General features: G+C 36.0%; 2 protein-coding genes across 5 annotated transcripts in view; both read left to right on the top strand.

Moving 5' to 3' along the window:
• LOC310894171 (uncharacterized protein) overlaps positions 1-14,540 on the top strand; it is an 88,147-nt gene extending 73,607 nt beyond the window's left edge. Inside the window, exon 3 of the mRNA XM_083823978.1 lies at positions 4,603-14,540. The gene's annotated coding sequence lies outside the window, so the exon portion shown is untranslated. The remainder of the gene's footprint in view (positions 1-4,602) is intronic.
• Positions 1-24,103, top strand: part of DLGAP1 (DLG associated protein 1) — a 416,642-nt gene that overhangs the window by 74,387 nt on the left and 318,152 nt on the right. The gene's annotated exons all lie outside the window — the stretch shown is intronic.

The following is a 24,103-nucleotide window of genomic DNA, read 5'->3' as shown; positions in this document are numbered from 1 at the left end:
TTTTTCATGCCAAAGTGAGATAATTTGATTATTAAATGATACCCAAATAAACTTATTTTCATGTTACAAAAAGTCAACTGCTACCTTATTTTTTTCCTGGGAATGAAAGTAGATTATGAGAGCTATGGAAATGTGGTGTTAATTTCTGATGCAGGTGGTAACACTTTTTTAGCCACCACACTATTTTACCTATCTGTTATCTGATAACTGTTAGAAGATGATAAAGAAATGGCTCAGGATTTTATGCTCAGTAAGTACAATGATATAGCAGTAAATGTCCAAGACAATGCTTCTTTCTGCCATCATACTGCTGTGAAGTAACAGTTAGTTAGATTGTATTTTTGTTTCACAGAACCGAAAAAAGCTCTAATGCCTCAGATTGTGGGGCTTTTCCCAGCAGTCCTTTACTATCCTGCAAGAGTCGTGAGATTAAACTAGCCCCGAACCATCCTTTTAATGAAGTTTTGAAATTCAAAAATTTTCTCATTTTAAACTCTCGAGTTCCTCAATTTATATGCACAATCTGAAGAAAAAATAAAAATAAAAAATAAAATAAATAAGATAAAAAATAAAATAAAAAATAAAATAAAAAATTAAAAAAAAAATAAAAAATAAAATAAAAATTTTCCTTCACTTATTTTGAACTTTCTGACTGGTAATTTCACAAGACATTACCAGATTTTTGAGTTATATAAGGAGATAATGGCGCTCTAGCCATCTTTTATGAACTTCCAGGGGTATGTGAAGCTCTTAGCCATATGAAAAAATAGTTTATGGTCTTCTGAAGACTACTGGCTTACAGATTGTTTCTTGTTTGCAGATATAGAAAACAGTACAGACTAGTACTTTATATTGTAAAAAATGAAATAATAATCTTATAATACAGAGGAAACATATTCCAGGATATTTTTTCATAGGTAATCTTGAGAATCTCAAATGTATTCTCAACTTTGCTTGTGATTTAGTGTTTGACGATAGCTCAACTATTTTATTTTTCTGTGTCACTGCTTCTTAACACATTCATTTTTTTCTTTGCTGACTTCCAAAAAGCAGCATTGTTTTATATGCGTTGACACAGAGTATATCAAAATGATCTTTAGTTCACTCTCAGGTATCTACCAACACTGTAATAAAGATGACTTCCAAGAAAACAATATGTGAAGAAATCATTCTCTGCTGAGCAAAGTAGTTGTAAAGGTTCTCCAAGGGTGTATGACACTGTGTGACAGCCTTCTCTTCCAGTAACAAGAAAGCTTAGAAATCTCTCTGAATTATGTCAGATTACCATAATTCACTGATATCAGTTGTAATTCACATCTATTTATATCCATCAAGAAAACTTCACTTTAAGCAAGTTGACAACATGCAAATCATGCATGTTCAGTATCATCCCAGATCCCTGTTGCCTTCTCAGTTCCCTCTTCTGTTTCATTCTTTATTTTGCCTGTTTAATTGATCATTTTTCAGTCCTGTGGTCCACAGGCATCAGAGGCATGTCTAGTAGACATACCTATCAGAGGCATGTCTACTAAGGGGCTTTGGAAGTTGACAAAGAAACTTATTCACATATATTTTAAAGCTCTGTCTGCCTGTGAAATTTTAAAATGTGTTCTAACATTCTCTTCAAAAATTTTAAAAGGTGTTCCCTGTAAAAAGCTACATTTTGATGTTGTAAAACTCTATAGAACAGTGTCTCACCTACCTTTTGGCTGACTGAGGAGAGTCATCCTTCTTCCTTAACTCAGCAGCAATCAGCCCATGATGCTCACTGCAGGAAAGAGAACAATGACATTTTACCTGCTATTATCTGCTGTGAGCAACTGGAGGGGGCAGGAGTGAAAACATATTGCTGCACCCCACTATCTGCTGGGAGGACTGAGAGCATAGGATAAATTCTGTGCAACATTAAAAAAGGGAAACACAACCTGCTCATCCTGGTTAGCCAAATTGGGCAGGTGAGGAAGAACTGATACAGACATAGAGGATTTCTTTAATCTCTGCCTGTTGAAAGGAAGCTGTGGGTTGCTTCTTACCTGGAACATGTTATGAAGTAAATGTTCATATTTATTTATCCAGTAGCTTGTCCGATTCTAGTGGCTATTGATAGTTTCAAGTATATTCAGTCATTTCAGTTTGAGATGAAAAATATGAATATGTGAATTTCTGTGATATTTTGTCTTATTTGTAAATATGCAACATCAAAAGAGGTCTAGAACTAGTTGATACTGGTTTTAGAACAGAGTAGACACAGTTCATGCTAAGCTGATATTGCAGCACGTGTGGACGTGTTACCAACTCCAAAATAGATCCTTCACATTTGCATAGCAAAAAGTAGACCATCTGAGGATGACAGAAAGAAAAACATAATGTGTGAGAGAAAGAAGGATAGAAAGAGAATATTCTTCCAAGTGCATATTTAATTTTAAAAAATCCATGTTTCATTAAAAGATAGTTTGGTTAGCAGTACAGAGCTGATATATTCCTTTACTAAATGATAACTTTACCTAAATATTATCAGAACCTACACTCTTATTTAATGTTTGTGCAGATTCTTTTAATTTTACCGCCATCTGTCCACTACTGTCCTTAGATTGAAGTGACAGATTTGGTTTTAGGAGACAGATATTCAGTGCTATGTCTATTGAAACACTTCATAGGCAGTACTATACTCACTGTGATTTTAAAGGAGATCAAAAAAGAGTTTAAAACACTTATTTAAAATATAATAAACTTTACCGCAATAAATATTTATATGATTTATTCCCTAAAGAGCTTTTTTTTTTTTTTTTGTGGTTAAAGACCTCTGCAATCTTTTTGTTGTGCTTTAAAAGTGAGAGTGACATGTTTTAGTTAAGAGAACTCAAAGCAATCAAAGCTAGGAGACTGAAAGGTAAAGCTTGTAGGTCTGTCAGTTTATACAACTATTGCCTCTTTTTTACCCATATCCAGCCCAAAACTTGGGTCACTATGAATGTTGGGCTTACATCTTAGTTTGTTGAGGGGGTTGTTGGTTGGTTGGTTGTTTTCTCAAATATGGTTCAGTATACTGGTATGATTTAAGTATGTTGTGGGGCTTAATAAGACAGTAACATCCATTTTCTCAGTGTGGGAGTGTGAATTAATGGTTAAAGACAGAGACAATGAGCCACAATTCCCTAGTTCTATTCTGGGCCCTGTGCTGACTCACTGCATAATCTTACTCAAGTCATTTAAATTCAGGTGAAATGGGCCCCACTGAAGCTGATGAGATAATACCTGTTTTAGTCTTTCTTCCTCAGTGGATTTTTTTATACAGTTCTGCCCTTCAGTCATCAATGTAAATTTATTAATATGTTGTTGCATAGGATCATTGTAAAGTGTGTTTAATTAACTTGCTTTATATTTTTTATACTCTTATTGAAAGTTTTTTGTTTTTTTTGTTTGTTTTTTGTGTTTTTTTTTTTTTTCTAATAGAAGCAGACAGGAAAATAATTTCCTATTCTGTGGAAACGTTTTTCCAAGTTCTTCCTCTTGTACATCCAAATGAAATGACCTTTCAAAAACCAAAGACACCAATAGTTAATTGCACGTTAGTAGGGTTGATAGCTGGAAGTATCACTGACACATGCACAGATCTCTGCTGAGAACTAAGTGATGCTTTGTGATATATGTCTCAAGTCAGGACACTGACCATTTTGCCATCCACTGTAAGGAGTACCTCTGTCATTGTTGTATGAAAATTCAAGGGAGCTTTATTTTGTTTTTCATTCCAGTATGTGGAGTGAAAATCAAAATACTGACCACTTCTGCCAGGTGGATTTGTTTTCCAGCAAGCTATAGCAGAACTTAACATAAGACAAAGCATGCTCTCCCTTCCATTTCCTTGCAGGAATTGGATCCTGGATTTCCATGTTCTGCCTTTTTGCTTGCTATGTTTTGTTTGGTTTTGTTTGTTTATTTATTTATTTATTTTTCCAGCAATTATTAGTCTTTCCTGAGTTACCATTCAAAATTCAGAATTGGAGGCATTCAGAATTCATCTGATATCTCCAAAATTACTCTGGTCTTTTTGACAGACATGTTGGATGGCCTGCAAGTTACCTGCATCTATATAGACCTTCCAGTGTCATAATCCACAGCTGACTGAAGAGGATAAGAAATTACGGCTCAGAGTGACTTCACATGACTATACATCCAAGCAGTGTGAATGGCAGCACCAACTGGTGGTGATTCATTCCCTCAGCACTGAAATTGCAAGCGTTCAGTGGAAAAGGATTACTTTTGAACAAAGAAATGCTTTATCCAACAGAGAGTACAGACATTACAGAGTTATTAATCAGGGCAGTCATTCTGAAAGTAGATTTAACTGCAGGATTTCATGTAGAGGGAAACTAGAATTACAGTAGGAAGCCATTGAGGGCTGAAAGTTGTAGATAGAATTGCATATTTTAAGGGCTCCTCAAATTACACCTGGGGAAAGGCTCACTCTGCGGATGCTAATGAAATGGTTCCTGTTTGTGTGGTTCAGTGTTTTCTTTGGATGATATCTCTCCAGTAAGGTAATTGCAGTTGGCTGTGAAGTAGGAAGGCAACTAGTTTAATTTGCTCTGTTTTCCACTTTAGTACCACTTCAGGCTGCTTCTTGGCTTCCCTTACGGGATTTAACAAAGTCAGCCTCATCACTAGTGAGAAGGAAGACCTCAAAGGAAAACCCAGATGTGTCAGGTAACTATACTGGTTACTTGTGGCTGCTAACACTCCTTCAGAATGACTACTGAAGCATGGGTGAGCTGGGAATTAAGGATTTTATAGCACTGAAACAGCTATTGTCTTTTTGAAACATAAAACCAAGTTGCTGTTATCTTATGGCTACTGTAAAGCAATTCAGATGATTTGGAACTCCCTGGCTCAGCTTCATTTCTTTTTGGAAAGTGTCTGAAGCTGAGCAGATAAAATTCATACCTTTTCTTCTGGAGATTGTTGTGATTTAGTTGAAGACAAAGTAATTTTACGTAGATTCAAATGATAGTTTATGTTGAAAAGGATTTCTGGACCTCAAGGCCAACTTCACAGCTAGATTAGATAGCTCAAGACATCCCATTGAGTTTTGAATATCTCCAAATGTGGAGGTTCTGTGATTTATCTGGGTAGCTCATTCCAAGATTTAGCCACCATCATGAAGAAAGGTAGGGATTGTTAGTTCCATAAACGTTTCATGTAGAAGGGAGTTGCTTTGCCTTTTCCCAAATAAGTTATAATTTGATGCTACCTCCTGACTGCAAATGAAGTAATGTGTGAGTGCTAAGGCTTTGGTGACCTACAGCACAGTACCTCCACTGAAGATTTTGGGAGTCTAGGTAGTCATCATTTACCTCCATGGAGGTTTTCAGAGGTGCAGAATATTAACTAAGCCAGATAAAGATTGTGTTTAGTGGAACCCTGTTATCAGTCGGTCCATAAGTTTACTAAAGTCTTCACTTCCCAGAATGGAAGGGTGATGGTATGTTTACTGAAAAACAGGTCTTTATTCTGATAAGAATTGGAATAGAATGGGGACAAGCAGAAATAACAGAAATTCTGAAACTAATTCTTGGAAGCACAGATGTCTCGGAAATGCAGCACACAATTTTAGAGATGAGTGCTTAGAAAAGACACCCTGAAACTCATTAGTATTTAACACAGCCTATAACACTGCAGATTGTGACACATTTCTGGTAGTTCTTGAAAGGCATGAGGTTTCACAATTTCCTAATATCTTAGATGTCTCTTTATACCAATAAAAATTGTTGTGAAATGTATTCATCTTAATTTGGTAGTGCTTTTTGCACCTGTTCTGCACAAGTGTGTGCTCAAAGGAAATAATAAGTAATCAGGGATTTTATATTTTCTTACACGACATCACAAAATATCATTCATTAGTCTTTAAGGACTTGCTCAGAATTTGTATAGAGTTGGATTTTACATTAGTTTCCTCTTTCTTCTCTGCTTCTTCAGATGTTGGAACTTAGTTATTCAAATTACACCTTTGCATAAAAGGACATGATTTCCACCAAGTATCTGAAACACATGCGTGTTCAAGGCAAAAAATGCTCCAAATGTATTGTGGTATTAATTTTTACTTAGAGACACAAATATTTCTCTCCTGAGTATTACCTATCAGACTTGAAAGCTCCCACTTTGTTTGCCACTGTATTATCATGTGCCTGTAAATTCTTGGTCTACCAGGATCAGCAAGTCAGGAGCTGATATGTTTTTTACAGCCAAGGCATTGGTTGCTCAGAGGGAGGCTACTGTTTTGTCTTAATGGAATGCAGTGTGATCAGACTGTGTTACCATGACTTATGGCTGCCTAACTTATGATTTTTTCTTTTAATATGGATATCTGTTCTTCCTCTGGTGTTGCGGAGGAGAGTGACCTTTATAGTACTACATTTGGTGAAACAAAAACTCAGGAAATTAGAAATAACTACAGATCCAGAATATGCAATTTCAAGTGGTCTTTTCTTCCCAATGCACATCTATGTTAAACTGAGGTTGATTCTGTAAAAATGTCTTAACTGCAAACTTCATAATACATCTTCCACAAGAACAGATTTAAAAGACAAGTTTTACTGATTTCAACACCAAATTTTCACTTATCTGACTTCCTGATCAAAATTTTATTACAAAACTCTTTTATCTCTAAATTGCCTCATTCAGAATAGCTGTCTATTTAAAATGTATTCCAGCTTTGGCATTCACAGTACTGAGACCGAGGACAGCTTTACCATTTTGTGTAGCCCCCCCTTCTCTGGCTATGGAATAATTCTTGCTGTTTGGGAGATATCCATGTATAAGATTTCAGCAATTTCACTTCTGCTCCATTTATGGGGGCTCACCAACTAGATGCAGTCTGGAAGAACTACTGGGGAATTCCTTCTGGAATCAACTGCTGTACAACTGCACTGTTAAAACTGAATTTGTTCTTCATCTCCTTATTTTTAGTGAGTCTCCTTCCTGAGAGTGTTCAGTATATTCCCACTTCATAAATAATGATTGATTGAATTAACCTACTGCATAATGGAGAGATGGGAATACCTTCCCAACCGTCCCACTGGGGCCTTTTATGCCTCTAAACCTGCAGAAAGGAAACTGTCTTTAATCATCAGAAAACACATTGATGCCCAGTTGTATAAGGGAAAAACTGCCGTAGTTTACATCAGTGTTTGCAGCACCTTTAAATGGTGAGTTAGCTGACAACTCATTACTGCACGCTAATTGTAGCCCAGTTTACAGGATGATCTTAAAAATAATTTGTGTGGAGGGAAATCACATTGATTGTTGTTTTACCAAAGAGGAATATCCAGTTGTTTTAACTAAAAATTTTTAAGTGCCAGGGTTTTCAGCCTCACTTCCTTGAAAATTATTTTGTCCATCTATACTTGCATGTATGTGTGTGTATTGCTCTTCCCAGTCTACTTTTCATGGTGTTTCTTGCTAATGTTAAGAGAAACAAAATAAAGTGAAATTTCATTTGATTTTTGAAGTTTTATTCAAAGCAGTTTCAAATTCATTTTGTTGTTATGCTTTTGAGAACTTTGAAGTCTGGAGGAAGGTAGGCAGAGAGCTAAAACGTTTATGGGTGCTCCGGGTCATTCAGTAAGGAAGTTATTTAGCACACATTTCAAAAAAGTGCATTTGCAAATAATTATGTTTTTCTGTATTTCCTGTAAAAATGTCAGATACTTTATAACTGGTGACACTGAAACAGGATATCTGATCAGAATGCATCTGCCTCAGTATTATTCAACTGCCTTTTGCTTTTACTGGGCAACCAAAATGTATGCTCCAGTGTTTTCAGTGAAGATATTTTATTTTTGAAGTTAGGGACACTTCTATCATGTTCATTTGAACCCATGTTATCACTTATCTTTTTTTTTTTATAAAGATATTATTCATTTTTTAAAATTTACCAGTTTATTCACAAAGAAGAAAATAGTGTTCCGATTGTAATACTGCAGATGTTTCTAAGTGAAATCCACTGCCATTGGAAGGCATAGTGTTGGTTTGCTGAGAAATGGATGATCATGTTGTTCTACTTTCTCTCTAAGACATTCGGTTTACGTTAAACATGTTTATGAGCATATTCATTACTTTCAATATAAAATATTTTCAAGTAAGCAGACATGGCTGAGGATGTTTAGTGTGTTTAGTAGAGACTAAGACCTGAGGGACAGGGACAGTGGCCCTCCATTCCTTTTTTTGTGAATAAAGGGGAATTGAAACAGAAAGGTCTTGCTTTTTTTTTTTTTTTTTTTTTTTTTTATATTAAACTGATATTTATAACAATCAAACTTTTGGGTTCCCCTCTTTTCTGAGGCAACCATGAGAATTAGGAAAATCTTCCTATCTGTGCTTTCTCTCATATTCCCGTATGGACATGAATTGTTCTGTTTTCCTAATCTCTTAAAAATTATGTTTTTGTTAAATTTGCATTCAAAATTACCTTAATTCACACTTATTTCCTGTCTTTTCCTTTCCTCCATTACTCCAATGAGTGTTAACAATTCTGAAAAATCTGACAAGAATCTTAAATGTCTATAGTGTACATTTGTTCTAAGGCATGTTGAATATGCCAACAGCCCAGCAAAAAAAAATAAAAGTCATCAATCATTGAAATGAGAGAGAAGGAAATGTATTCACTGTTTATCCATTGTTGCTGTGGAGTGTGTTTTATTAGATAGAGGATATGAATTTTATTTGTTGTGTCACTCTTTAAACAAGCAGTTATTACAGAAACAAAAATTCATCTTTATATGCAACTTTAATTAATTAAATGCTTTGCAGTACCTGCTGGCTTTTCCCTTTCCTTTCAGAAGCTTTTTAGAGTGACAGGTTATGCAAGTATTAATTGCTAGTCCAAAGAGTAATATCTGCATACTTTGCTCTTAAATCCCAAAGATTGTTCATAAAACTTCAGGGTTTTCTTCACGGATGTTCATGTCCTAATTTTTTATATTCATTCTTTAGTAGTAGTACTTTGCTTTAATATAAGTGCCTTTACATCAAGTTGCTTATTGGCAAAAGGCTTGTATTGGAGATGTTTGACTGCTTCTTTCTTGAAGAAATCTGGGAAGTTCTTAAAACAACTAAAAATTACATCCCTCATATTCTGCTTCTTTCATGACATTCTCTTCCATCCTTGGCTGGGTGGGTGGATCCACATGCTCTGGCAGTTGTCTGCTTTTGCATGGTCCTGGAAATCTGTGACCATTTCTGTGGCCCAGTAAGCAGAACTTGTTGTTTGGCAGCATGCTCCTGCAAATACTGTACGTAGTAGAAGCAGTTACTCAGAGATGGCAGATTCCTATTTCATTGAGAATTACTGTGGATGATTTGTTTTTGCCTACTTTGCTGAGTATTCTGGAATGCATTAGTTCCTTTTAGAGAAATAATTACAGAGTAAGTATTAGATATATATTTATTGAAGAGGGGAGTTTTAGTTTTAGTAGTTTAAAATGAAATTTCATCAATCAGACCTTTCTTTTCTTTGGCTAAATTTATATTTATTTGTGTACATATATATATTTTTCCAATTGACAGCCAAAGTTCCTGAAACATCACAAGAATCGTATTGTTCAGGATTTCAAAGAGTCATCATTTATCTTTGTGGATACAAGTAAATGGACAATGGTGTCCTGACCATCTGCTCAAGCTGCTTGAAAACAGTCTTCTGTGCAAGTGGCGTGAAAGGTAATTTAACCTCAGAAGGTGCCCACAGAGCTTCAGTTCTGTTTACCATTGCCTCTTTGCCAGTCTAAAAATAAATCATGCTTAAAAAAAAAAAAAAAAAAAAAACTCTTATTTCCCAATTTTAAGAGCAGATAATCAGGGGAGCTAATTTCAGCTAATTTCAACTAACAAGGGGCTGTTTTTCCCTTCTAGTATTTTTCTAAGTAGCAAAGAGCTTTTCTGGGATAAATGGTAGCTGTCTTATAATTGTCTTTGTTGCTGTAGGAGGCTGTTGTCTTTCAGAGCACAAAATAGGATATAATCATAGAGTGGTACTCAGTGCTGGGTGATACGCATTTTCAACCTATCAAATGCAATTCTTCCATGACCCCTTTGTTATTTTGCTTTGCCAATCCATGCATTTTTATGAGAAAGGCACCTGTGTTAGTGAGCAAGAAGGTTTATTTCACAGAGGGGCATTCTGTCCTGAAAATGAATGTTTTCTCTGGCTGTTCTTTTTAAAAGCCCTATTTTGTAGCAGTTTCACTGTCTGGTCACAGTGAAACTTTCAGAAGTCTTTTAAGGGCTGAGTCCAGCTTCTAAAATTTCATTGCCAATAAAGAATTCAGAATAGCAGTTGTAAAAGGTGTCTGTGTGTACTCACACACACATTTATACATCTATCTATATATTTAGAAAGGACACAAACATTTTTTTTTTTTTACCTATTTTACATATATTTTTATTAAACAGCTAAAAAAAAAAATAGGAAAAGGGGTTCCTTTCTTTAGAAATTTTAAATACATATTTCAGGGTAGAAAAAGACCTGACAATAATCTCACTCTTATGGTTTTACAGTTCCTATAGGCTAGAATGGTTAATATCAGGACTAGCAAAAGCTAACTTCAGGTGTTTCGCCACAGCTTTACCCTCTGTTATCTTCTGCCATCTACTGTGCTAAATTCTTCAGTTTTCAACGCTACAAATAATGCAATTTCTGTCTCCTTCATGCTGTCATACTCTTTGTGCTCCATTCCTACTGCTTCATTGTAGGACAAAGTAGTCCAAATTTTGAGAATGTTCTTTTGCAAAGATCCAAGGTCAGACCAGACATTGTTGAGTATATTCTCTGGGAAGCTGTGGCAGTGCAGACATAAAGCATGCCACAGAAGGAGGAGAAATAGAAAATGTATTTTCCTGGCTGTTTTTTCTGGTAACTTGTTCTGAAGGCACATGGAAATATCAGCAACAAATTAAAAAAAAAAAAAAAGTAAATATAATCTGTATTCAACAAATGAACTTAAAGTAATAATACTGTGCATGACGAAAGTCTGTCTGAGCAAGTTTTGTTGCTGAATTAGCTTTGTTGGTTTAGCTAACCTAATTAATGTTCTTTATTGCCATAAACGCATAAAAAAGGAACAAGGTTTTACATTTAGCTGTGAGAGTGTGTCCAGTCTTTATGGTGGTGTAGATTTTGCTCTAGTTTAATAACATAAGCCTGATTCATATTTTTCTTGGACATTTTCACTTAGATTTTTTTAAAGCAGAAGAGTGGAACATGACAGATTTGAAAATGTTTTATATAGCTTTCAACAAGAAGCAATTTATAGCAACTTGAAGTTATATAACTTCTAACTACACTTTTTCATGGCATGATTTAGATAGTTCTGGTGCTTTCACAATAATTCAAAGGAATATGCAATCAGTCAATCCATCTTATCTATTTTAAGCATTTCCAAGGAACCATCACTATTTTCTAGGCTCTAAATCTGAATAAAAGTGACAGTTTGCCACAAACATGCATTTTGCAAAAATATCAGAATGGAAAATGTCTTCATTTGTTTATGAAATGAAGATTTGATCAAATAAAGGGATCCCACAGCATTGATAATTGTATAGGATACGCAATCAGTATTGATTTGTGCAGGTACTTTGGGACAAAAAGCAGGTGTCATAACAAGAAGATGTGTTTGTTCTACAGTAATAACATTTTCTGTAGATCCATAATACTCCAGAATTTATCTGAAAGATAATTTGTCCTATATTACTAAGTTAATAACATTTTTTTCACAAAGAAACGTGTAGGATAATGTATGAAGGGATCTTTGAATTCAGCTGGAAGCCTTCAGAATACTTTTATCCAGAGGTAGTTTGCATGAAATCATAAAATAGTGTATTCAAATAATTTTGTGATTTTGGTCAAATTAATCATTTGGCTTTTAAAGTCAAGTGATTAATTCATGAACATCTCATTTCATGAGCTGTAATTACCTGCTGTCATCTACAATGATCTTAAGCTGTGGCTGGTTTTCAGTTTGCACTTTAGTGCAAGCAGATATAGATGTCTAAATGTGTGCTAGGTGTCTAAATTTTAATATGCAATCAATTGAATATATCTTTCTGTCATAATTAAACCAAAAGAATGATTCAAATGACAGGCTCCTCTAGGTTAAAATCAATGACACCTGTGTATGCAGCTAGTACCATATAAAATGCTTCAGGATATGTGAGCCATGCACTTGGAACTGATGAATGTAGCAGAGGGTCTGTAGGACTGTAGGACCTACAGCTTCCTAAAGTGATAGCTGGTGGCCTGAATAGATCCAGGGCATTTCAGAGGACAACTGAAGTGGGCTTTAGGTGCCTAGGTAATGGCAAACATAAGCATTTTTCTTGCTTGTAGACAGCAAACTTTGGATGTGTCAATCTGAAGATGAACTCCATCACATATAACTATGTTTTTATCATATTTTCCGCGAACAGCTGCACCAACATGGGAATCACTTAAAGAACTAAAAAGGATAAGGAAAGTCACCGCGGTTTTGTCTTGTTTGGTTACTATAGTCCCTTGTAGGAATATGACAGTACTATGGTGTTATCAAAGAGAAGCTTTCAAGGGCAGGCCCATGAAAATTTGTCTTGAAGCAGCTCAAGCAGCTTCCAGAGCAAACATGCTAGCAGAGGAAGAAGTCAGGTGAATACACATAATTGTTGGATATATTGCCTAACGCAATGAGGAAAAAGTGTCCCTTGGACTCAGACTTATGTGGAGACCTTGTCCTTAGTGAACCAATGACATTCAGCAGGTGTTCACCTGGGCATGTCATCTCCAACTGGGGGAGAATCCACTAGGGAGACAACCTGACCGGGGTGGAGTGGCAACTAGTGGGACTTTGTCCATTTTGGGTACCCTGAGCAGAGCCTTGGCATCTGGGGCAGTAAGTAGGACCTCAGCTGCTCCAGAACCATAGGAGTTCAAGCAGGGCCTTGGCTACTTGGAAGTGGCATGGTCTGTAATCTGGGCTTTGACAATTTAGGGATAAACATGGGGACTTGATAGTGGGTGGTGGTAAAGGCAGCCAGCAGGTCTTCAGCAGTGAAGGGAGCCCTTTTCAGAGTAGTAAGGCACATGCAGGTGACTTGGCGCACTGCTCTAGTCATGTTTGCTCTTGGTGCTTGGCTTTTGCCCAGTAGGATCAGATTATTTTTTCTTCCTTCTGGAACACTTTTTGAGGTCTTAGGATGCAAGCTAATATGGGGAAATGCTGGCTCCTGATTAGGAAGTGTCAATTCTAATAGTGATAGGGCCAGAACTGCATACCTGCCTTGCACATAGCTTATTACCTTTTGTTTGACTTCAACAAAAAGTAGGTAAGGGCCCATGCAAGGGTGTTAGAAACTCATCAGGATTGCTTGTGGTACCAGATTGAGGGAACTTGTCAAAGCACCCAAGTGCAGGGCTGCTGTCCAAAAGGCAAGAGGGAGGAGTGGACTGACAGGAGTCTTGCAAAATTCAGTAAAGGACAGAAGCCAACTCCTGCACCTGGGAAGGAGGAGTCCCTGGCAGCAACACAGACTGGAGGCTGGCTGCCATAGGAGTAGCTCTGCTGAAAAGGCCCTGGGGGTTTTGGAGGACAGTGAGGTAATCATGAGCCAGCAGTGTGCTCTGGCAGCACAGTAGGTTATATAGCAATCCTGGGCTGCATTATGAGGTACACAGCAAGTATATCAAGAGAAGGGTATATCCATCTTCATGAATCACTTATTAGACTATTTAGACGATTATGCACAGTCTTGGACTTCCCAGTACAGGAAAGACATAAATAAACCATAGGACGTTCAGCAGAGGTGTACCAGATTAGCCATGGCTGTAGCACCTGCCTGACTGAGGTTGAGGGTTACGGGCTGGTGCAGTCTGGAGAAGGGGTAGCTTTGAGGACACACAAAAGCAGCTCCTGGTACTTTCAAGGAGGTTACAGAGCCAGACAACAGTGCCCAGTGGGAGCACGAGATAATGGGCGCAAGATGAAACAAGAGGTTTAGACTGGATGTAAGGAGAAAGGTTTTCATCCAGAGGACAGCCTGGTGCTGCATTGGATTGTCCAAAGATGCTGAACCAGCTCCCTTATCTGAAGTGTTCAAGACCCAACTGAGCAACTGTTCAAGAAACTGAGCAACCAAGTCTGATCTCACAGCTGACCCTGCTTGGAGCAGGAGCTTGGACTAGAGACCACCCATTTCCCTTCCTGCCAGATTTTTCCTATTATCTTAAGATAATAGGAAATAGGATATCTTAAGATTTCAAGACATGAAGTGAGTAGCTTCTCTGTCAAGCCCTCTGTCAAGCCCAATTAGGCAAAGACAGAACTGTTTCCCCTTAAGGTATGAGGACAGACACTTTGCTTTTCTGGAGGGAAAAAATGTGGCCATCAAGTTAATTATATTAACCCTGTTATAGTACAAAATAAAATAAAGATTGGAAATTAAAGTGCTTTCTGAAATTTTGTTACAATCAGCATTAAAAAATTGTGAAACTTTACTGCAGGTGAAAAAAAAAAAAAGAAAAATGTTGAAGGATTTAGGTTTTTTGTGTGTTTTTGTTGTTGTCTTTTATGCCTTCCTTTTTTTTTGCTGTGGAAAGTAGGGAATAGTTTTTAAATAATTAAATCCTACTTCCTTATAAATGAAGAAAGGCAAGCACACAAAAAGGAGAAAGAAAATGTAACAGTCTGACTTACAACTAGAAATATAAAATTTCTTCAAAATTAGAAAAACCAGGGAAAAAGAAATTTCAAGTCATTCTAGGATATTTTTGCTCTTCTCTCCCCATCTCAGTGAAGCAAAAACTTCCTTATATATTTAATGAAACATTGACATAATTTTTCTTACATTCTAATTAAAGCCATACTTTATTTTTTTTAATCACACAGCAAGTATTACAGATAACCCAGCATATACTGCTAGCTATACTTATGCAAAAATACACTTACTTTTGAATGACGACAGATTTGCATGGGTTGAGAGTTGCTTTACGCAAAAATATACTGAATTACTATTTGCTTTCGCCACTAGTATAAAATAGTTGATTAGTAATAAAAAGTAAATATGAAACAGCAATTTCACTCATTTGTGAACAAAAAGAAAGGCTGTTTCAAAATTATTTAAAACAGTACATACAGACCCTGTATTATAGTAGTTTTAGATTAAAAAAAAAAAAGACAAAAACATATTTTAAAATAAAAAAATAGAAAATAAATTTGATAATAAAACATAGTTATCATAGAAAAGGTATAAAATCAACAGTAAACTTAAAGAATCATAAAATAATCTAGGTTGGAAAAGACCTTCAAGATCATCAAGTCCAACCATCAACTTGACCTACTGAGTCCCGTCAATAAACCATATCCCTTAGTACCACTGGATGTATTGTGTATGAATTCTTAAGAGCACAGTTTGAGCAGGGTCTGGAATGCAGGAACTGTGGTCTTTGTTATTTAATGAAATTCAGTCGCATACTTGTGTAGAAAGGCGTCACAGAATGTCTGGATTTTGGTCACTTCTACCTATACAAGAGGACTCTGATCTCTCTCCTAGAAAAACCTGAAATGTGCAGCAAGATTAGGTAGGATGCTGGAGCTTGTGTTGCTTCAAGAAGAAATATGGGCAATTTTGAGTGTGTTCATAATACTGTAGTGAAATTGTCCCTTACTGAATTTCCCTACAACTTAGGAAAAAGACAATTGCTGAGGAGCATGACCAGGACATGTAAGAGATAAGCATGAAAGATTTCACTATTTGTATCAAAATCTTAAAGGATACCTGCAACTTTCAATTGTAAATTCAGAAACACACAGGTCAGTTGGCATGTCCAAAAATCACTTTCATAATTTTCAGACTATTGTCAGTCTTGTAAGACTGATTATTTCTTCAGACTATTTTAAGTCTTTTACCTGTAGTAACAGTTAAACAAGACTGAGAAGCATGCCTCTATAGTTTCTAAAACCTTATTTTAGTAGTACTATTTTTTAATACAGTTTATGGTAGTCATAGTAAATAAGGCAAATACTGTAAAATCAGTGATCAGTAAGCTGTATTTCATTTTGCTTTTTGAATATTCAACTCCTATACTCTGAAGTAAGATTTCTGTTTAGTTCTGTTCTATTATATCTAAGCTACCACCAATGAAGGTTATCCTGCTTGAATCTTGAACTGATCAAATATATAAACTTGCACATCATTATATTGGTTCTGCAGAATGAATGCTGAAGAAAATCCAGGCATTTATAAACAGTTTAATAAATAAATAAAGTATTTATCAGCATTTTCATCTTATCTAGTGAATTGGGGTGATACATTTATTTTTTTTCTAATTTTTAAAAAATGTTTAGTTTTACACAACTATTAGTTTTAGCTGAAGGTTCTGTTTATGTGAATGTGTCTGTGTGTACATATATATATATAAAACATGAATATGTGCACTTGATTGACAGTGTTGCCTACTATAACTTTCATGTGCTACTTGATTTTCTTCTCCTCTGTTTTGATATTTGTTGAAATGTTCTACAGTAGAAAAATTTCCAACATTTCTCAGGTATTTAGAAACACATTACCTTTTAATAAATTTATACATAAAAAGAAGTAAGTGGTAGGTATTTGGGTTTCTTTTTTCTTTTTTGTTTTGGTTTGGTTTCTTTTTTGTTTTATTTTGTTTTCCCAAGGATAGATCAACACAGTTTAGCTGCAACTATGATGCCTAAAGAAGGTATTCTCCTTATTGGAATGGTATTGTAAATGTGTATTTTTGAATTCCTAGTCACAAATTTGATATTTTTATAAAAATAAAACATAATAATTATGTTGCTAATATTTGCATCCTGATTTATCAGAGTATCTTTGATACAATTTTTGTATTATGGTTTGTTCTGTAGTGATAAAGACTGAAGATGTGTTTTGTATCTTGTTAGCCACAGAACAGTGTTTTCAGAAGGCACACATGGGAATGAGGCTGATGGCTTTTGGCCTCTTGCTTGAAAAAGATACAGTAAAGCTTGTAAGCTTTATTATTTATTTATTTATTTAGTGCTTTTCTAGTTAAATCACTCTCAGAATAGTCTTTTGCATCTCTCTGAATTATGGCCAATGGTTTCCTATGTAGAGGGGATAATTCTTGTACAGGATTAGCTTTTGAAATAAAAAGAACGTGGAGGTTTCATAGTGAAGTTTCACTGTAGGTAAACCTCACAAACAGAAAGTGATGTACCACTTTCATGCTTATTTAGAAACAAGACACATTACTTTTACAGTTTTTAGCTGCAAATTTGCAATTTGAAATGGCCATGAGGTCTTCCACTTCAAAACTATTAATCTGATAGGTGTTAATTCTTTGGAAAAAAAGAGCTTTTTAATATGCTTTTGGCATATTTCTATTTCAGTACTTTAAATCAAGTCATTAAATGTTTCTGATGGTTCTAAACAGTTAGAAGAAAAGTAAGTCAGCAAAACTGGTAAATCATGTTGTCTTTAGGAGTGGTGATATCTTGAAAGACAGTAGCGTTCTGAGATGTGTTCTTCCCGTATATGAAAAGATGACATTTGGAATTAATACTACCTGTGAATCAGTGATCAGTGCATAGCACGATGAAAAAGCAAAAAGTAATTTAATTGTTGGAGTGTTGAAATTATAGTCAGTAGTATTTTTAATATTGAAAGAACATTTTTAGACTACTGCAAATACCTCTTCACTAAAAGAATCATGGAAGAATGGAATATATATGGGAAGAAGTATACGAGGGAGAATCATAACGGATTTTAGCCCATTATGCAATAAGTGGGTTGATGTCAGATAAGACTAATAAAACTGAAAGTTACAATATGCTAATGATGTTTAGAAAGCTTGAATTAGATTATTTAGTGATTTTATCATGCTAATGGAATATTATCTGTCTCATAAACTACCCCCTTTGCAGTTGGAATAGCTCTTTTCTAGGCAGTTTCAACACAATGGTTAAGAACTAAATAGTCATAGAGATTAATCCTTCCTTATATTCTAAAATGGTGGACAACAAACTGAACATGAGCTGGCAATGTATGCTTGCAGTCCAGAAAACCAATCATATTCTGAGCTGCATAGAAGTGTATCTAGCAGGTTGAAGGAGGTGATACTGTGTCTACTTTGTAAGACCATACCTCAATTACTGCATTCAGCTCTGGGGCCCTCAACATCAGAAGGACATGGACCTGTTAGAGCAAGTTCACAGGAGGGCCATGAGGAGGATCAGAGGGCTGGAGCACCTCTCCTGTGAAAACAGGTTGAGAGAGCTGGGGTCCTTTAGCCCAGAGAAGGGAAGGCTCCAGGGAGACATTATAGAGGTTTTCGAGTCCTTAAGGTGGTCCTACAGGGGCTGGAGATGGACTCTGTATAAGAGAGTGTAGTGATAGGACAAGGGGGAATAGTTTTAAACTTAAAATGGTTAAACTTATACTTAGTTTTAAAGTAAAAGAGGGTAGATTTAGTTTAGGCATCAGGAAGAAATCCTTTACTGTGAGGGTGGTGAGGCACTGGAACAGATCTCTCAGTTATGGATGCCCCATAGAATCACAGAATGGTTTGTGTTGGAAGGGACCTTTAAATATCATGTAGTTCCAACCTTCTTGCCACGGGTAGGGACACCTCCCACAGTCATCCACAACTTCTAACATCCCTGCATGTGTTCAAGGCCAGGTTGGATGGGGCTTTAGCAACCTGGTCTGGTGGGAGGTGTCCCTGCAATGGCAGGGGGGTTGGAACTAGATAGTCTTTAAGGTCCCTTCCAGCCCAAACCATTCTATGATTCTACAGAAACTGCATTTTTATAGATGCATAGACTGTTGAGTATTTGATTCATGTATGAATCTAATATTTACAAATTAATTACAATAAACGTAAGGCACACTGTTGTAGCTACAGACACATCACAGCAGAATAAGTAAGGCTCTCATCTGAGTCACACTTAAACAGTGCATACATACAGGTAATAACGTATAGTTTGTAAATTAAATTAATTAAAATCTAATGGTGTGGGACTGTATCTGTTAAAGACACTTAATAAACTTTCCAAGGCTTGTTTAACACAATTCCTGGTTTTGTATTCAGTGTCTTTAGCATAATTCATAATTAAAGTCGCCCTGGTTTCCTCAATCACATATATTAATGAAACATAATGTATCCAGGTATGTGAGCATTGGAACAGAAAGGAATATATTGAACTAATAATAAGTGAAAGGAGATTAACAGCTCTGTGTTATTTTCAGTAACATCTGAGTAGACTTTTTCTCCCTTTTTATTCATTATTGCAAACAATCTCTCTTCTGAGACTGACATCCTGTGGAAGCTTTACCTCATTTAACAACTGAATGTCATCAGAACTGCTTTAATTGTATAAGCTCTGTTTACAAGCAGCAATATAAATTTGAACCTCAAGTGCATTGTGGGACTAGAATGCCAACTTGTCTGAAACACACTTGAAGATTTCTGGAAGAAGAGTAGAAACCTTACTGAAAACACTGGGGTACAGAAAATTTCAAGGCTGGGATGCAGACTAGAATTTGGTATTGTTTGCAGCAATCATCACTCTTGTAGGCAGGTAGGCTGAAAGGAAATCAGATTTGCCTCTCTTCAGAAAGCATCAAACTTCACAATTCCCCCTCAAAATACGTCACATGAAAAAGAATTACAGACTAGTTGATCTTTTTTTGATCAGAAAATAACAAGTTATTGAAACATTCTAAGCAGTTCTATTCTCAGTTCAATAAGTACGTAAATTTTCATAGAATCATAGAATATCCCAAGTTGGAAGGGACCCATAAGGATCATCAAGTCCAACTCCTGGCACCGCACAGGTCTGCCCAAAAGTTTAGACCATGTGACTAAGTGCACAGTCCAATCTCTTCTTAAATTCAGACAGCCTTGGTGCAGTGACTACTTCACTGGGGAGCCTGTTCCAGTGTGCGACCACCCTCTCAGTGAAGAACCTCTTCCTGATGTCCAGCCTAAACTTCCCCTGCCTCAGCTTCACACCGTTCCCACGGGTCCTGTCTCTGGTGATAACAGAGAATAGGTCCCCTGCCCCTCCGCTCCCTCTCGTGAGGAAGTTGTAGACTGCAATGAGGTCCCCCCTCAGCCTCCTCTTCTCCAGGCAGAACAGGCCCAGTGACCTCAGCCACTCCTCATACATCTTACCCTCTAGGCCCTTCACCATCTTCGTTGCCCTCCTCTGGACACTCTCCAACAGTTTAATGTCCTTTTTGTGCTGTGCCGCCCAGAACTGCACACAGTACTCGAGGTGAGGCCGCACCAGCGCAGAGTAGAGCGGGACAATCACTTCCCTCGACCAACTAGCAATGCCATGCTTGATGCACCCCAGGATACGGTTGGCCCTCCTGGCTGCCAGGGCACACTGCTGGCTCATATTCAACTTGCTGTCAACCACAACCCCCAGATCCCTCTCTGCACAGCTGCTCTCCAGTGTCTCATCGCCCGATCTGTACGTATAGCCAGGGTTGCCCCGGCTTCTTGATAGCTTCTTGATTGCCCCGGTTTCTTGATAACCCTTTGTTTTGTCTTTATGCCTCTGATGTTTACTTAATCATATGCAGTTGTTTTACATATTTTTTGAGGCATTAGATATGTTTCAGAAATGTAGATGACTAAATCAGAGTTAAAACTATTTGTAGTCCATCTACAATTTTTGTGTATTATTAAACATTCTGTTAAGGTAATATAACAATAAAATTCTTAAAACCTGAATTGTTTAAAAATATTTGGGCAGTTTAAAATAAAAAAAGCTGATTAATCTGATAATGCTAACCTGGATCCTTTACAGAAGCTGAGGTCAAGAGTTTGGATATGTCTGTCTTTTTAAAAACCTTACATCTTCAATTTTTAACATCTGAAAGGAGCACTACAGACAATACTTGATAAATTGTCCCCACTATTAAAAACATCTTCCCATTATTTGAAAGATGAATGTACCTGATCTTGGCTGCTGATTGCTTCTATTACTAATTTCCTATTGTTCTGTGGCACCACAGACTGTGAAAAAGTTATCCCTTAGCTTATTTTCTGAGTGAGCTTTTGGTATCAAGCACAGATGTTGATGAGTTGCTCATTCTTATGACTCTTTGCTAGTTCTAGTTTTCAGCATCTCTATCCAGTGTTGCTGCTGGGAGATGGGGTGCGGGGGGTGGGGAGGGGGGTGAGGAAGTTTAGGTGCAAAAGAGGGTAGTTTCCTGGAACGCAATAGTGTTATTAAAATAAGAAAAAAAAATAGTGCTATTTGTGCCATACAAGAACATGAATTTTATTCCTTATAACTTCGATCCTCTATGTAATTCGTGATGATGGAAAATAATTTGCATTTATTCTGATAACTAGACATTTTACTCTCCAGAGGAAATATGAACATCAAAAGTGTTTATTATCTATTCACATCAGCAGATAGTCTTTTGGGTATTAACTACTATAAAATGGATGTCCTGAACTTTGCAAAGTTCGGGCTGAATGCTTTGTTATTGGTGTCTGTAAGGTAGTTGAAAATCATATTTTATGAATCACATTTTCTAGTAGTTCATAAAAGCATTAGTTAAATGCAAATTGTATAATGCATAGTGGACATGTTTAATTTCCAAGGGATTATTATGAAAAGTATAAATTTCTTAATTTAAATAATTTAAACTAAACCATTTTCTACTCCACAGAATACTGTAGTGGAATTGCTTAGGGTCTGATTCCAGCCAAAGCACTTTTACTGTCCTATTAGCACAGGTTTAACAAATTTTAAGCATAATGTTGTTAAGCACATTGGTTAACCATAGTCTTCACTTTTAAGATAATATTAAAAAATCAATATACTTTTCATTAATTCAGGATTTATTTGGATTTTGGGTAATACTAACACTGTAGAAAATTATATATATATATATTGAATAGACAAAGATAATATATAAACTCAGAAATTATTTAATTATTGATTGACTTTTCTTCAACTGCCTTTATATTTAATGTGTAAATGTCAGAAACAAGTATTTTCTCTTCTAGTGAAGGTATATGATGTGTGGTAGTAACTTGCATCTTTTCATCCAGCAATGTCATTTGCAGTGTGGTGATCTATGTTAGAAATTTTGGTAGTCTCAATTGTAGTTGTGTACTTTCAAGTGTGACTACAATTAAGAATAGAGGCAGTTCTAATCTGGGCAGATAAGGAAGCTGAAAACCTGGACTCACAGATCAAAATGTGAACATTAAATGTGCTTCTTTTCAGTGTTATTCTCTGTTAAAACTGAGTCCCAGTAGATTTGAAATTCTCTCTGATCATTGGAGGAATGTCAGCTTGTCCTCAGGTTTGCAACTCTATCTTCTTCTATTGATATGAAAAGAAACAACAGCAAAAAAAAAGAAAAATATTCCACATCAGTAAGTAATAGCAGTATGATTTTGCTGCTAGCCAGTAAGAAAATGCTTTATCTGTGAAATTAATTGTTTAGTAAATATTTATTATTGCTTTTACATTCTTTTGTTTGTTTGCTAAAAAGGGTAGGATATTTTTTGCTTCATCTTCATTATTAGTTCTATTGTTAACGTAATAACACCTGAAATTTATAACATATTCTTATGGACAAATCTTTCAAACTTTTTTTTTCTTTTTTACTATTTTGTGGCATAATTGACATCTGGACTAACCACAAGTGAGGTTGCTGGATTTCGTGTAACAGAAAGATGCAGTTCTGTTTTGACACTGACTCCCTTTTCAGTGGTTTTACTCCCCTAATCAGTGCTGAATATTTCAGCACTCCCAAGAATATTGGGACTATATAATGAGTGTTTCCACTGTAGCCCACTTCACTGCCTGAAGTGTTGTCCTAGAGCAAATAATACAGTGAGAAAGCACTGAGCATACATAAGGATGTGCAGAAAACGGATGTAAAATTAAAATCTAGACTACCCATACTACTTCTGTATTACTGGGACTCATCTTCATAATTATTCCTGCATGCTGTTAGAATTCCATCTCAAGAATCTGAAGTTGAGTTATGAAATTATCATTAATTATGATGGAGGGGGGAAGGGGACAGATCATTCTGAATAATGTGCGTATTTGTAACTCCTCTTCTATATATTAGAGTATATGAAGAGAGCCTTATTGCTCTTTCAGATTGCACATTGCACCCATTCTAGAAAACTGAATTGCATTTGAGCATCTGTTGCAGTTAATCTCAGATGATTTCTACACATTTTCGTAAATGCTTTTTAAAATATTTTAACGTAATGTTCACTAGAAATTAGCAATGCTAAACAAATTAACCTCACAGAAGAAAAAGCATCCAAAACAAAATGTAGAAAGAGGGAGAAAATAAAAAATGACCAGATTGATCATGACAGCATAAATCGGTCCTACAGAATTATTATGGGAAGTACCTATTTATCATGTCCAACAAAATTACAGTCTTTTCCTTTGTATATGCAGATGTATATCATACATGCATCCTATTCTTAACAGTAAATAGTGATAAGCTTGAGTGGCTACTGATTTCCTTTTGTATTTTCAGGAATAACAGGGTGTAAAATAGCTATATGGAATGGGAAATTTGGTCTATTTGTCATTAAAGACCATTGCTTCATTTAAGACATTTGCTGCACTTGCCAGGAAAAAAAAAAAAATCTTGTATTACTGAGTCTGTAGAAGACCTTTTTGAAGTATTTTTTCATTGTATAATTCTGACAAACATCCAGTAAAGCTGTCAGTTTCTAAATAAACCTTGTCTAAGTTAAAGGTGGTAAAATCTACCTGTCTAAACTATAGGAGAATTTGGAGAAATAATAGTTTGGACAAACACTCCAACACTCTTTCCCCCTTAAATTTCTTCATGTATCAAAGGTACTCAACACCTAATGTTTACGCAAAACTGTATGCTTCTCTGCTATTGAAATATTCATATTGGTTAATGGACATCTTTTCAGATGTGCAAAGCTGAGGCTCTATGGAAATTAGAAGAATCTTCAAGTCAGCCTTTATTTAGCTGTTAATGTTATGAGTGGACAGCAGGATAACAAAGGTGAGCGAGTTTCTCAGTCTTGGGACTCTGAGATGCTGAA

The sequence above is a fragment of the Anser anser genome (assembly GCF_964211835.1).
Source record: "Anser anser genome assembly, chromosome: 2".
In the NCBI taxonomy this organism is placed as follows: Eukaryota; Metazoa; Chordata; class Aves; order Anseriformes; family Anatidae; genus Anser; species Anser anser.
This window is presented reverse-complemented; position numbering and strand designations above follow the sequence as displayed.